Consider the following 15005-nt stretch of genomic DNA (forward strand, 5'->3'; position numbering starts at 1 on the left):
GTAGAGACGGGGTTTCACCATGTTGACCAGGATGGTCTCGATCTCTTGACCTCGTGATCCACCCGCCTCGGCCTCCCAAAGTGCTGGGATTACAGGCTTGAGCCACCGCGCCCGGCTAGCTAAATTGAACTCTTAACAAAATGTCCATGCTTCTTAATGTAGACTCCTGTCATTCGGAATGGAAGACTAGAGGTTAGGGGCAACTTAAAAAAAGCAAAAAGAAAAAAAAATAGTGCATTTTCTCATGTGTGTGCATTTAAACTACATTCTAGATTTAGAAGCCTGGGCTAACTCACTCACAGGTGCAAATAAGAATGCTTTTACTCTAGAAGGGACCTAATATAGCGCTGAATTTTACACTAGAGGAATCTGTTGTCTAAAAGCTAAGAAAGAATTACAGACTTGGGAGTTTGAAGGGCCCATTACCAAGGTCACCGTCTAGTTAACAGCATGTGAATCTCATTCTTAGCTGAACCGAAGCCTTCTTGAGGGCAGGAATTGTATTTTGTCCTCTTTATTGATCTCCACAAGCACTTGGCATATATACTGTGCTTGGGAACTACATACTGAAATAACTTTGTTCTGTAAATTAGGAGCCCGTGGCTATGTTGACATCTCTGTGTCTGGCCTAATGGTTTGATTTATCTGACTGTTAATGGTCTTCATTACAGGCTGTTAATACAGGGCTGATTTTTGTTGAACGGTAGCTAATGGCCAGAGTTCATCTCCAGTACATGCCAGATAGAAGATGGGCTTTCCTCTTGACGGTATCAGTAGGGTAGTCAGGGCTATAGCGAAATTCAAAACATGATGGAGTATTTATTACATTAAGACTTATCATTAATTGGGAATTCCTTCCGTTCAGATTTCTATATAATGTGAATTTTTGTCAAGGGAAAGTTATTGATACTTAAAAATTTATTGACCTTTGCTATTTTTAAAGACTGTTTTTTGCTTCTATTCATGTAGACAGATTTATGTATTTTCTAGTTTGAGATTTGAACTTGAAAATAGGGAATCTTCAAGTCAGGTAGCTCTCTATCAAGAATACCAATTAAATACTTCATAACAAGTTTTCTTCTTATAAAGTCCTCTATCCACCCACTTTCCCCCGTGAGGTTTCTGTTGTCTGTTATTCCAGTCTATATTAAACTTAATTATAGGCATTTTCTGAGCAAAGCACTGATGGAACTATGGCATAGAGGAGAAAATTCCTGTGTACTTTAAGGACAAGAGAGCCATTCCTTTTTCTGGCTCAATTAAAACTGGACTGATTGTCAAGTCCCATTAACCTACTGGGTCACTACCTTGCATGCATTAGTGGCAGCCCCACTGTAATGTGGAGCAGTCTTGCCACATCGTGGACACATTTATGAAGATTGATAACAGCTAAGGTTCAGTGTTAACTTTTATTGTCAGGCAGGCTGTACAAGAAACTGTCTGGTATTGGCGTTTGCTTTGATTTATGAAAAGGTTGCCACGTGAAGAAGACATCATATAAAACAGCACTGCTGGCAGCAACGTTATTCAATGCAATTGTAACAACAGCAAGTAATAACTAATGCTAATTAGGTTCATCATCATCTCTTGCTACTTTCCATAGTTTGGATGGGATGGGCCCTCTTAGCAATTACAGTACACTCCCAAAGGAACAGGTGACTTGCTTGCTTTTGTTTGAGTTAGCACATATTTCTTCACAGCTTTCCTACCTTCCTTCCTTCCTTCCTTCCTTCCTTCCTTCCTTCCCTCCTTCCTTCCTCCCTCCCTTCCTCTTTCCCCTCTCCTTCTCCCATCTCCCCCCTCCCCTCACCTCCTCTCCCCTCCCCTTTTCTTTCTTTCTTTTCTTTTCCTTCCTTCCTTCCTTCCTTCCTTCCTTCCTTCCTTCCTTCCTTCCTTCCTTCCTTCCTTCCCTCCCTCCCTCCCTCCCTCCCTCCTTCCTTCCTTCCTTTCTCCCTTCCTTCCTTCCTTCCTTCCTTCCTTCCTTCCTTCCTTCCTTCCTTCCTTCCTTCCTTCTTTCTTTCGTTCTTTTTTTTCCATCTTTCCTTCTTTCTTTTTCAGGGTCTCACTTTGTCATTCAGGCTGGAGTACAGTGGCATGACCATAGCTCACTGCAGCCTCAACCTCCTGGGCTCAAGTGACCGTCCTGTCTCACCTCCTGAATAGCTAGTACTACAGGCACAGTAGCTAGCAGTGTGGTGTTCGTTCTTTAAGGGAGAATCGTTAAGAAATGGACTTCATGTTCAATTATCCCAAGGTGTCAGTGGTCGAGTAATTAACTGTTGGCCTTGCCTCAGGGGAGAAATGTGTGCACACTCTCCCCCATGAACCCCAGAGGTGGGAGGAGTCTGAAATTCTGACTCCTAAATATCTGTAAGAGCTCCAAGTAGTGGCAGGTGACTCTTCTGGAAAATGGCACCTAGAGCTTCTTTCTCAATTGGACCTTTTGTCCCTATGGAGAATAGTCATCACTTTGCCATATCTTTCTTTTAATCTCAGTGGAGTACCTTTTATGCTGTAAAAACTTTTCTTCCCTTTGAAATCTTTGTTTGGTCTCACTAGTCCCAGTTACATCTTGATATTCAGGAAAGGCAGCTGTGTTTTCCTTTAAGCAAATGTAATCGTTGGGGGAGGGCATCTCTGTTTATCCCATGGACAAACACATTATGGGTAATACCAAAAAAAAAAAAAAGCTTGGGACCCCAGGAAAATTACAAAAATCTTTTCAACTCTTTATAAAGCAGATGAGTGCTGCCCTTTTCTTTAGAGCTGGCAGCTGTGGAGGCTACAGACCAGCATATGTGCAGAGAAATCGCGATCTTTCTCTTAGTTCCCAGGTGAAGACAGAGATGCCCTTTGTGTCTCTCGTCTGTTTTTCAGGCAACCACATTTGTCATAGTTGAACCTGCCACCATTTTGATACTCCAGGGTTTTTTGTTTTTTGTTTTTTTGAGGCTTTTATATGCCATTTATTGAATTCTGGCAAGATTTGGCCATTCTCAGACCTTCTTTATCTAGGGAAATCCTTTGTGCAAATGTGGGAGGCAATCCTCTTAAGCAATAGAATGAAAAAATACTGGCAGAAGCATGCATTAGTTATCACTGGGAGCAGAATATGGCCCTGGCCCAAGCAGGTTGCATCTAATAGCCCCTTGTTGCCTGGAAGGCTTCTGGTTCCTGGAATGGCTCAGGAGCGATCAGGCAAGCCCCTTGCATAAAGGAGGAAGCGCAGCAGCAGCTGGGGAGAATCACATTTGGCCCACAATGGCAGTAAGATGGTGCCTGGGAAGCCCTGCTCTCTGATTTTGCGGGGAGCCAAATTATGAAGGTTGGATGCAAGATGGTGTCATTAAGGGCTTTCTGGAGAGATAGTGCGATTAAATATGAAGCCAAATGAGCCAGTGTGTTAATATATGGGGATGATACTCCTAAAATACTCATGAAGGCAATCTAGTGACTGTCATAAAACTTTCTTTTAAACAGATACTTTTTAAAAGGGTAAATGCTAAGTCTGAACCTCAAATCAGCTTTAAAAATAGACATAGCTAAGATCAAGGCTCAAACATAAATGGAGGCCAACTCTTTTACTCCAGAAAGTGAATAAAGAGACTGCTAAGCCCAGATGATTTTTCCTGGCTTTGTTTCCCTTTTAGAGGGTGTGGAATGAGTTAGAAAGGGACATTATCTGGTCTCTATTATTTTCAGAAACTGTGGATTTTGTGTGGCAAGGTGCTTATTGGAAGAGAGCCAGGCGCCTCCTGAATTTCAACCGGACAAAATGCCCAGCCCGAACTACATGACCATAAGAAAGTGCCGAACCAGAAAGTCCAACCCAAGGCTAAAGATAGAACACTAGGGAAAAGTTTAGTGCAAGGGAAGGCAAATACATTTTGTTTCAGGCACCAACTCCGATTGATCGTGGTGGCTCCCTGCAGTATTTTGTTGAAAAGGATTCAGAGGCTATGACAGACTCAGCCTGAAAGAGTATCAAGATTGATTAGTGATGTCTGTCACTGGCTTAAGCATTGAAAGAGTTGGCATTTTTCCTTTGTATTTGCTACTCCTGCTTTAGAAGCATATGCTATATAAAAATTTGTTCACTCCTTGATTGACAGTGCCTAAACCAGAAACAGGAAGGATCTGGTCAGGGTAGGGGAGAGAGAAGGAAAAAGGAAGAAAGCCTAAAGGACTGAATGGTGCCATTTTCATATCTTTTCTTGGTTCTCTTTTCCCCTTTTTTCCTACCAGCAGGTTTGGTGAAATGAAATATCACAAAACAAGACTCTTTATTTTGTTACCTCTTGTGCCAGTATGTCTCATAGTAGGAGAATTTGTTACTTCTCCCTCATCTCAGGCAACCTGAGCACCAGTGAAACTGTGACTGGCATTTGCAGGGACCTAAATGGTAATAAGAATAAGAACAACTGGTAAATTGTCCTTTGTGTGCAGTCATTCCTGCCGTTTCTTTGTAATGAATAAGAGAATATATTAACATTCCATTTTGCTTAACATTTGTAATATATGCAAACATATTAACCTTTGGTACATTTTCGAAATAGTCTCCTGGGCAAAGGCCTTAGTTTATAAGCAGGGAAATAAGACTTCAGTCAGATAGCCTCACTCCTAAATACTGGAAGGAGGAAATGCGCCATCTGTTAAACAGTTCTTCCTTCAGTCTAAATGTTGGTGCTTATAACCAATATTGGACATCTAAAAGTGGCCGGATTTGATGCTGTCTGGTAAAAATTAATATTATAATTGATTCGCCATCACATTGAAATGCTTTGATAAAAATCTCTCATTGCTTTATTTCATTATACAGTTTGTGGTTGTGATCAAAATTCTCTTATTAACCTATTCAATTTAGATATCAAAACCAGTTATTCAGACCTTAAACTGAAGTTATAATCCTGAGTAGTACTTGAACTCTTTCTCTTTCAGGGTCTTCAATCCTAGCTAAAATTGGAGTTGCTGGCCAAAATCCTCCTCTTCGACAGTTGACATCAATTAAATTAGTCTGATAAGTCTAAGATTTCAGTTTCACGGTCTGCTTTATAGCCACAACCATTACACACCTCTAGGACCATGATATGATATATGATATGATATATGATCTGATATGACAAAACTCGATTTTAGAGGCTTTTCACATAATCATTTAATAATGTGCAATTAACTTCTGAATGGTAATCAATCCACACATACTGTGATTTTATGATGTGTAAGGCTTTAGGTTCTCACTCATCCTTCACAAAGGCCACTCACTCAGGCACGGGGAAGACCTTTTACTTTTATCTGGGTTTTCTTTGCATTCAGCCACAGTGCATGTATTATAGAGAGGAGAATCTTCCTAGTCCATCCTCTTCCCCATCCCTGCTTATGAGTTGGCTACAGGGCCATTATAGGCAATGCTGTCATTACTTGTCCGTTTAAGACCATTTGAAAATGAAATCATCATTAGTACTTTCACATTTCTCCTTATTATTTCTAAATGTCCTTTGGTGGTTAAACCTTTTGGGGGTGTGGGATATGGGAAGGGACAGACCTCACGGCATGAATAAACTGAAATGTTATCCAACATTTTAATAACACCAGCACGTCTAGGCCTCCTCCAGAAGACCATCAGCTTGGCTTCACAAAATAACATTTATGACCTTAAAGATACAGAAACTCACTAAAAGAGGCTGAAAACCAATTCCTGGCCTGTTTGAATACTGGTTTAACAGTAATAGAACTTTAACTGTGTGGGTTTATTATTCTTGAAATGTCCAACTTTGTTGTAGGCAAGATTTTGCTGCTATTAAGGCAAATTAAAGCAGTTTGCCATCAATTCTGTCGCGCTCCCCTCACTGCTTAGCCACAAGTAGCAGCCCTGCCACCAGCAGTGGGCAAATCTATGCCAAGTGTAATTACTTCAAATACAATTCCGTTTATTCATAGGGCGGGCTGTTGCTCCCTGTGAGAACTTACTTGGGGAAAGAAAAGATATGTAGGTTGATGTTCATTATGTACCCCATGCTGGAGGTGTGATTTTTAACATGAGTACAGCTTTTTCATCCCTCCATCAAAAACACATGCAGCACCCTCCTCTTTTTCCGCCATCTGAGAGCTTTGTAGGCACCTTCAAATTTCGTGAACAGTTACCAACTTTCAGGTGGATTGTAGTCTAAAACTTAGTTTTTAAGTTGGCTGTTTGAAAATAGCAGTTCTTTTTTTTTTTTTGAAAAGAAGATGATAACGAATAGTTAGGTTCCCAGAATAACCCGCAGAAATATATATATATATAAGTTTATAATTATGAATGGTAATATATAACAGTATGTATTAATAATAACAACAGCTACCATTTATTACAGGCTTACGCAGTGCCAGACCTTGTGTTGAGAGCTATCTCACTAATCTTCACAACAATGTTAAACAGTACGATCTAAGGAAAATGTTGCATCTTAGATCAGGAAACTCACCCAAGCTTCCATTGCAAGTAAGAAGTAGACCCCAGTTTTGGATGCTAGATCCTGTTTTTTTTTTTTTTTGAGATGGAGTTTCGCTCTTGTTACCCAGGCTGGAGTGCAATGGCACGATCTCGGCTCACCGCAACCTCCGCCTCCTGGGTTCAGGCAATTCTCCTGCCTCAGCCTCCTGAGTAGCTGGGATTACAGGCACACACCACCATGCCCAGCTGATTTTTTGTATGTTTAGTAGATACGGGGTTTCACCACATTGACTAGGATGGTCTCGATCTCTTGACCTCGTGATCCTGTGTTTTAAACCATCACATTAAATGACTAAGACATAAGTAATGACTGTATTCTAGAGCTGAAGTGACTTTGGTCATTCTGTTTATTGGGAAATTTGTTCTCAGTTCCAGTTGGGATGTTAAGAACATGCGTAGCTGGACCACTCTTCCTTACATACACTCTTTCTCCACATACGCACTGGCTAATACAGTGCTGATGAGATTTGGTGAGGGTCCCCCAGTGGCTTCTCTGGGGGAAAAGGTTTGAGCAGCTGATGGTGTTTGGCAGATATGATAAGCATTTGGGATACTGCCCTTTTGGAGCTTCTGGTCTAATGGGAGAAATAACTGGTCATCCAAATAACTTGACAATGGCAATGGTGAAAAGTGCTGTCAAGTGCCATGAGAGCATGTCCTAAGGAAATCGACTGTGGGGCATCAGAGACAACCTCTTAAAGCTGCTATAAAGGCCAAAATAGTAGGCATTAGGGTAAGGGCAGCAGGGCCAGCACATGTTAAGACCCTGAGGAAGGAGTGAGCTCCTTTGGGGGTCTGAAGGAAAGCATCTTGTGGGAAAGCGTAGTAGAGAGATGGAGGCAGGGGTTACATCTTGGAGGACCTAGGAGGTCATAATCAGTATTTTGGATGTATCCTAAGAGAGGTGGGAAATCTTGAAGGATTAGGGTTGTAACCTAGAAGTTGTAAGACCAGATTTGTAGTTTAAAAGGGGCACGCTGGTTGTTGTTTTGATAGTAAATTGTGGTAGAGATGAGAGTGGGAGACTAAAAATGGAACTGAAGGAATGCCATGGGAGACTGTTGAAATAGTCCAGGCAAGTGGTTATGGTGGCTTGGACTAGGATAATGGCAATGGAGATAGACAGTGGTCCATTCCAGGCCAGGCACAGTGGCTCACACCTGTAATCCCAACATTTTGGGAGGCCAAGGAAGGCAGATCACTTGAGGTCAGGAATTTGAGACCAGCCTGGTCAACCTGGTAAAATCCTGTCTATACGGGAAATACAAAAATTAGCTGGGTGTGGTGGCAGACACCTGTAGTTCCAGCTACTGGAGAGGCTGAGGCAGGAAAATCAGCTTGAATTTGGGAGGCAGATGTTGCATTGAGCTGAGATCATACCACTGCACTCCAGCCTGGGCAACAGCAAGACTCCATCTACGAAGAAAAAAAAAAAGTAGTCAATTCCAGATCTGCTTTAGAATTTAGATAAGACTCAGTGACAGAATGGATACTGGGAATGAAAGGGGGAAAGGGGAAAGGTAGCAAGGACAACTGGATTTTGGAGGGTCTATTTACTGAGATGGGGAGGAAAAAAAATAAACTGGGGGTAGAGGAGGGAATTGAGTTCAGTTTTAAACATGTGGTACCTATAATGCCTTCCATGTAAATAGCAGTAGTCAGTCACCTATAAGGGCTGGGCTAGAGATACAAATTAGATAGAGACCAGCACACAGAGGGCATTTAAAGTTATAAGAATGTTTGAGGTATCTGTGGAGAGAAGAGGGAGAGAAGAGCAGAAAGACCTCCAGGACCATCACCGCAGGGAATTCCAACATTGAGGGATCAGTTAGATGGCAATGAGCCAGAGAGCCAGGAGGAAAAACAGGAGAGTATAGTATTATGGAAGCCAGGAAATGCTTTTCAAGAAAGGGGCAATTTACTGGAACAAGTCTGTGCTGATGGAGCCCTGTAAGATGTCTAGTAAAAATCACTGGATTTGGCCACTTGAGGCCTCTGGTTTAGCAGGAGCACTTCTATCCAACAGTTGAATGAAAGCCACTTCGGCATGGATAGAAAAGAATCGATGGAAGGTAAGGAAGTAGAGGCAGAAATTGAAAGGGTATTTGCTAGAGCTGTGCTTCCAACAACATGGTAGCCACTAGCCAGTTATGACTGCTCAAATGTATTAAAATTAAGTAAAATAGAACGTGCATTTCCTTTGCTGCACTAGTCATATTTCAGCTGCTCAGTTGCCACCAGTGGTGTGACCACCATGTTGGACAGGATAGATTTAGTGCATTTCCATCACTGCAGAAAGTTCTGTTGGGTAGCACTGTTCTAGAGAATGCTGGAATGCAGATGAGAACCATCTCAGGAGAGAAAATCCCACTAGAAAGCAGGGTAGGGGAATGTAAGTATTGGATCCGTGCATAGGGATTGCTTTTCTTTTGATGAGAGAGACGCTCTTCCTCAAAAGTAACAATAAAAAAGGGGAAGATGTGTGCAGATCCAGATCTTATGTTGAGAAGATGAGGGAGTTATCTTTTGACTTATTTTTTTTCTCAATGAAACAACAGGTCAGCACATTAGCCAAGGGTGGAAAGGGGAAAAAGAAAACAGGGTGCGATTTTTGAGGAGGCTGGACATGGCATGAATAATCCTGGTAATGGGGAGAGAGTGAGTTTACCAAAGAAGTGCCATAACACTGTGGCAGGATTTAGTGTCTGTTTATGAATTTATAGTGACCCTAGTTACCCTAGTTTTGAGATTTTTCTCCAGAAACACTCAACTGAGGAGTGGTATTAAGGGACATTCATAAGGCAGCCATTCTTAAATTGGGCCGTGTGTAATGGCATATATTAATACTGCTGAATTGGAACCCTTAGGGAGATGTCAAATGAATGGAGCTCAGCATGGTGAATCCAATCCAGACATGAATTGAGAAATGCATTATTTGGTCCTACGGTAATACATCATTATCCCTTTATGTAGAAATCATTGAGATTCTACCTCTGGAATACTCGTGTATGAGACTCATCATAATCATTTGGAGAATTTGTGTGGTAGATTGTTGTTTTCTATACCTCATAGTTGGTCTTGTTCATTTTAGTCTCAGCAGCAGATTAGAATGTTAAGCCAATTTGCTAAATCTTGCCTGTCCTCTGAAAAATGCTGAAATCCATTTATGTAATACAAAGGGATATGTTGGAATTTAATGCCTTCTTATGGCATCAGTACTGAATACTTTATTTAATCAGAATAAAAAAAGAAGCATGTTAGAATTTTCAAATTACAGAGTTATCATGTGGATGTTTCACAGAGGCACGTGCAGTACAGTGTGCTTATACACCCGTATAAACTTCTCACATTTATTAGCTACAAAATACTTTGAAGGTGTATTTTGTTCTGGTTTTTATATTTAACATATGGAGTATTAAGTTGGAAAATATTAACTACTGAATGCATGATGCACTTATTTTCCAAGGATTAATAAATGGTGTTATCATGTGTGATTAATTATGTTTAATGCTAAAGATGAGGCAGTACAAATTAGCAGCTCACCTCCTAAGTTCTTTTCCTTGCCAGTTAGTTACCTTAAATGTATCCATTTTCCAAATACAGAGAGACCATTTTCTCATTTTCAGGAACTTCCAGGAGATTAAAAGGTTAACATTTACAATGCTCTGATTTCAAGAATGCAAGGCACTATGTACAAAATGGTATGTTGTTTGAGCACTTTTAAAAAATCCTCTACGTTCAAACCTTTTGAAATGAATTTAGTTCCTATGGAAACTTATCGCTGCTGTAGATAGTGCCCTTATCCAAGAGAAGAAAATAAAATCAGTTCAGAGAATGATTTTATAATTTTATAACGTAGCTTGGGAATGGACATTAGAAATATGTGCAGTTGTGCTCTTCGGCTGTTATACTGGTTCCTATTAGATTGTATTTGAAAACAAGCTTGCAAATGTCACCATCTGTCCTTCACTTTGAGGCCAGAATAGGTAAATAGTGGTTTAGCAGAAGTTTTGGTGAGTACTCTTTCGTGCAACACCACAGAGGAGGCAAGGGATATGGTCAATATTTTGGAAGTAAAATTAGCTTTGGTAGGTGGAGGAGAGGAAGGAGGAAAAGTGATGGTTGATGCTGGGGAAAGTTGGCATTTTGCAGGCTGTTCAGTCACTAGAATTCATGCTGATGAACACAAAAAGGAGGCAACTGAGGGCAGGTAGACTATTTGAAAGTTATAGTAATAATAGTGTATACTTAAAGTGATAACTTAGCCTACAGTAAGGATATGAGAAACTGAGGAAGGGTTAAAAGTGAATGGTATTTTAAAAAAGGACTAACAATCTCAGTGACTTCTTGAAAATAAAGAATTAGCCGGGTGCTGTGGCTCATGCCACATCCTAGTACTTTGGGAGGCCAAGAAGGGCAGATCACTTGAGCCCAGGAGTTTGAGTCCAGCCTGGGCACCATGGCAAAACCTCGTCTCAGCAAAAACAATTACAAAAATTAGCTGAGTGTGGTGGTGTGTGCCTATAGTCCCAGCTATTTAGGAGGCTGAGGTGGGAGGATCACCTGAACCCAGGAGGTCAAGCCTACAGTGAACTGTGATCACAGCCCTGCACTCCACCCTGGGTGATAGAGTGAGATCCTGTCTCAAGAAAAATAATAATTTTAAAAAAAGAAAATAAATAATAACAAAAGAACCAAAAATTAATGTATGATGATGATTAGCTAACAATATTGCTACTGGTGAAAAGTAGGAGGAAAATCTTATTTAGATAAGAAAACAGAAATAATAGATTGACCATATCCGGTTGATACTTAGTGTAGAATCTTAGGAGGAATCTAAGAGATCATCAGATGTAGTCCCTGGCTTCAGATGGCTAAGACTACTGATTGTATATTTTATAGAAGAACTGAAGACCAAAGAAATCTAAGATCACACAGTTACTGACTGGCGAAGAGACTCGAAATCCAATTCAGTCACACGTAGAGCCGTAGGAGTACGCCTAAAGAAAGAGGAATGTTTTCACCAGGAGCTGTAGAAGAGGAGTAGGGACAAAGATCTGAGCTTTGGGAATTAGTAAATAAAGGAGGAAAGCAGGTGGGGAGAGAGAAAAAGACAGAGATGGGGCCAACTTAGAATTTTATAAATAGAGAAAGCTTCCGGGCTTTCCAAATGGTCGTGTTACACCTCACACCCAGTGCCTGGCCCCATGACTTCAATAATGTGGTGCTTTCTCTGTCTCTTTTCTCACAAGGTTGCTGAGATACTAAATCAGAAAGGCTTGTGCCAAACTTGTGCTGAAGGCTGATAAAGGAGGGGACATTATGAATTGTTGTCCGGTTTACATTTTTGCCTTTGTGTAGAGTTTGCATGTGGGATTTCCTATCTGTCGTCTTTACGTTTTCAATCAGTTTTCTATTTAGTGCCACAAAACCTGTGGAGTTGGTATCACCATTAGGAACTGTAGAGTCCCAGGCATCTGGGGGAAAAGCAAACTTTATTACAGCAATTTCTCAGTGGATACAATATATATAAATAAAATGCCATTGCATTTTTTTGAATGTTATTTCTTGATAAGCAATATATGCACATGACAGAAAATTTAAATATTATATGCCGAAGTAAATCTCCTTTGTAGCTCTTTGGCCACCTAGCCAACTCCCCTCCTTGGAAGCAACTGCTATTTCCAATAGGGTATTTTTTCAGATATATTTTATAATCGCTTCTCAGCCTTTTGGCTAAGATCAAGTGTAGATATTTATGTCAAGTGTATATTTATATTTTATGTATATGTCAGCATATACATGGTATATGATTTTAAATTAAACTTGTGAAATCATGAGCTCATGCAGAATAAGTAATCATTGCTGTCCAACATCCATAAACTCTTACTCCATTTTCCATTAACCATTAACCATTCATTTTACTGCACGTCTGTTTTGGAGAACAAGAAAAGACTTGGGCTGGAGGTACTGGATACTCAGTGTAAGTGTGAGGTGAAGACCATCAGTAAATGTGTAAATATATTCCTGCCTTAGATATGTTTACCTTATATATAAAATGATGTGCTCAAGTAGAAAGTACAGTTTGGGGGGCAGAGAGGAGCCTGGAGTATCCCTTGCCAGTGTTAAGCATCTCCCATGATGGGGTCCTCTACACCCCAGGCAGCAGGGCCTCCCTCCAGTTCACACTCCTTCTCTCCTGTTTTATGTCCAGCTCCTTTAGAAGAATCCTTCTCATGTACTTCTTTTTTCTCATGTATGGGCTTACTCGCCAGAATCCCTCTTGCTGTCAGAGGACTGACCCAGCTGGCGAGGTTTCCCACCCAGCAAACCATTTCCTTCCACTCTGCCCCATCTCACCAGCCTCATTTTGTAATGTTCTTCACCGTGGCCATCCTTCTTTAGCTAGGAAATCAAAGTGTTATTTCGTAACCACCCCAGGTCTGCAAGGAGCATGCCCTCCTTTCTGCCTGCCCTTCTTTGTTTTTCTTTAAAAGAATTGAAAACTCACCCTTTTCACACCACCTTCCTTGACATCTTAACTTTTAAACACTCTTACTGGTTACTCTGCTTCATGGGATCATCATGGTCTGCTTGCGGAATGTGTTCTTGATGAAAGTGTTTTGGCTCTTTAATCTGTATGTAAATTTCCATGTGAATCTTTTTAAAAAAAATTCTGTTAGTGATGTCACCGCCTGCAGCTCTAGCTTTCTGTCTTCTTTCGCTGCCTTTTCTTCATTGACTTGTCTGTCTAGAATGCCTTTCTATCCCATCGCAAATTGCTGAAGCCCTTTCCATTCTTGAAGACCCTGCTGAAATTCTGTTACCTCATCTAAAACTTTTCCAGTCATCTCCAGCCAGATGTAGTCCTTCCCTTTTGCATTTTACTATTGCCAGATGTGCTCCTTTAAAGCAGCTCTTATGGGCTAGATAGGTCTGTCTTCTGTCATCTCCCACAGTGCCTGGTATCTCACAGGTACTCTGAAGAACATTGAATTAACCTCCTCCTGCTGCCTCCATTTCTTCACCGCCCACTTCCTTCTTTACCAGTTTCCACCTGGCTTCTGCCTCATGCATTCCACTCAGATTCTTTCTCCAGCTTGCCAGGGAGCACATTCCATGGCCATTTATCAGTCTTCATTCTGAAGACTGTCTTCTCTGTCATGAAACTCTGGTCTCCCAGCCTTGTGATGCTGTGTTACACCAGCGCTTCCCTCCACATTCAGTTCTCCTACTGCTCCATCTTCCTTCCCTGTCACCCCCAGGTAGGGACTGCTCCCTAACCCTGTACTGTCCTTCCTGCCTTCTGCCTCTACACTCCCCACCACAACTTGCAGGGGATTTCTGCATCGCAGCTGTAGCCCTGCCATCGTGCTGAGCTCCAGCTCCACGCTTTAGATCATGGTGAGAAGGTGTCATTTCCACTCGAGCTTCCTGTCATTACTTGAGCATGCTTATTCTTTAAATCCCCAAGGCCTAGGCCATCCTGTGATTCTCCCAGGCCTTCCTCTTCTTTACCTCCATGTCCTCTCAGTTACCACGTCATTCCATTCTGGCTTTCCAGTGCCTCCATTCTTGCCGGATCATTCTCTGCAGCAGCCTGTTTCATCTTTATGGCTGGGTGCTGCTCCACTGGCCTCCCTGCCGTGGAATTCCACTTCCATCCATCTGATGTATTTGCATTGGATCTACCTTACCAAGATGGTGCCTTTATTTATAACTTCACCCCCTCATTTAGAAAGGCCAGTGGCTTGCCATCACCTGCAGGATAGACTCTGGGTGTGCTGTACCTTCTTGGCAGACTCTTTATATCCAAGCCCCTCCCATCTCAGCACCGCCCTACCCTTCAACCCTCTGCTACAGCCCGAGTCCCCTGAATATGCCCGACGCGATTGAGTCTGGACCTCGGCTCACCGAGATCCTCTCAAACGTCCTCTGACGCTTAAAGTTCTGGCTTCACTCTGTGGGCTTTTAAAAATCCCACCTCCTCTCTTCCTTGGAACCCCCCCAGGCTACCCCTTCCCCCACACTGCCCACCCCCAATAGAATGGTTACGCCCTCAGAACAGCTGTAGCGTACACTGCCTGTACTGTTTCCTTGACGCTTCGGTTGCCTTGTGTTACTTGTGATTTTTATGAGTGTGTGCGTTTCTCCCCAAGTAAATAAGCTTCTTGGGGGAGCATTTAGTATTCTCTCCCCTCCCTTTGTTCCTGCACATCCTTTACTACCTCTTCATAGTCTGTACACAGTGACACAGCCCTGATGTCTACATGACATTTTCTGCCTCGCAGCACTGTATCCAAGGAAGTTTGGCATCATGGTCTCTTGGCCCCATTTTGGGATTTCCAGTGGCAAAGCCTAAGCATTGCCCTCTTCAAGTAACCAACAGAGATGGAAGACAGACTGAAGGCTTGACTCTACCCCTCCTCCCACCGCTGCTCCCACCGCTGCTCCCACCGCTGCTCCCACCCCTCCTCCCACCCCTCCTCCCACCGCTGCTCCCACCCCTCCTCCC

At 42.0% G+C, this 15005-nt stretch overlaps 1 protein-coding gene and 1 pseudogene across 5 annotated transcripts in view; both read left to right on the forward strand.

Annotated features, from left to right (window-relative positions):
- Positions 1–15005, forward strand: part of CHCHD3 (coiled-coil-helix-coiled-coil-helix domain containing 3) — a 296049-nt gene that overhangs the window by 259271 nt on the left and 21773 nt on the right. The gene's annotated exons all lie outside the window — the stretch shown is intronic.
- On the forward strand, positions 12207–12336 carry LOC119471897 (annotated as a pseudogene).

Source organism: Cebus imitator, unplaced genomic scaffold (genome assembly GCF_001604975.1).
Source record: "Cebus imitator isolate Cc_AM_T3 unplaced genomic scaffold, Cebus_imitator-1.0 Scaffold77, whole genome shotgun sequence".
In the NCBI taxonomy this organism is placed as follows: domain Eukaryota; kingdom Metazoa; phylum Chordata; class Mammalia; order Primates; family Cebidae; genus Cebus; species Cebus imitator.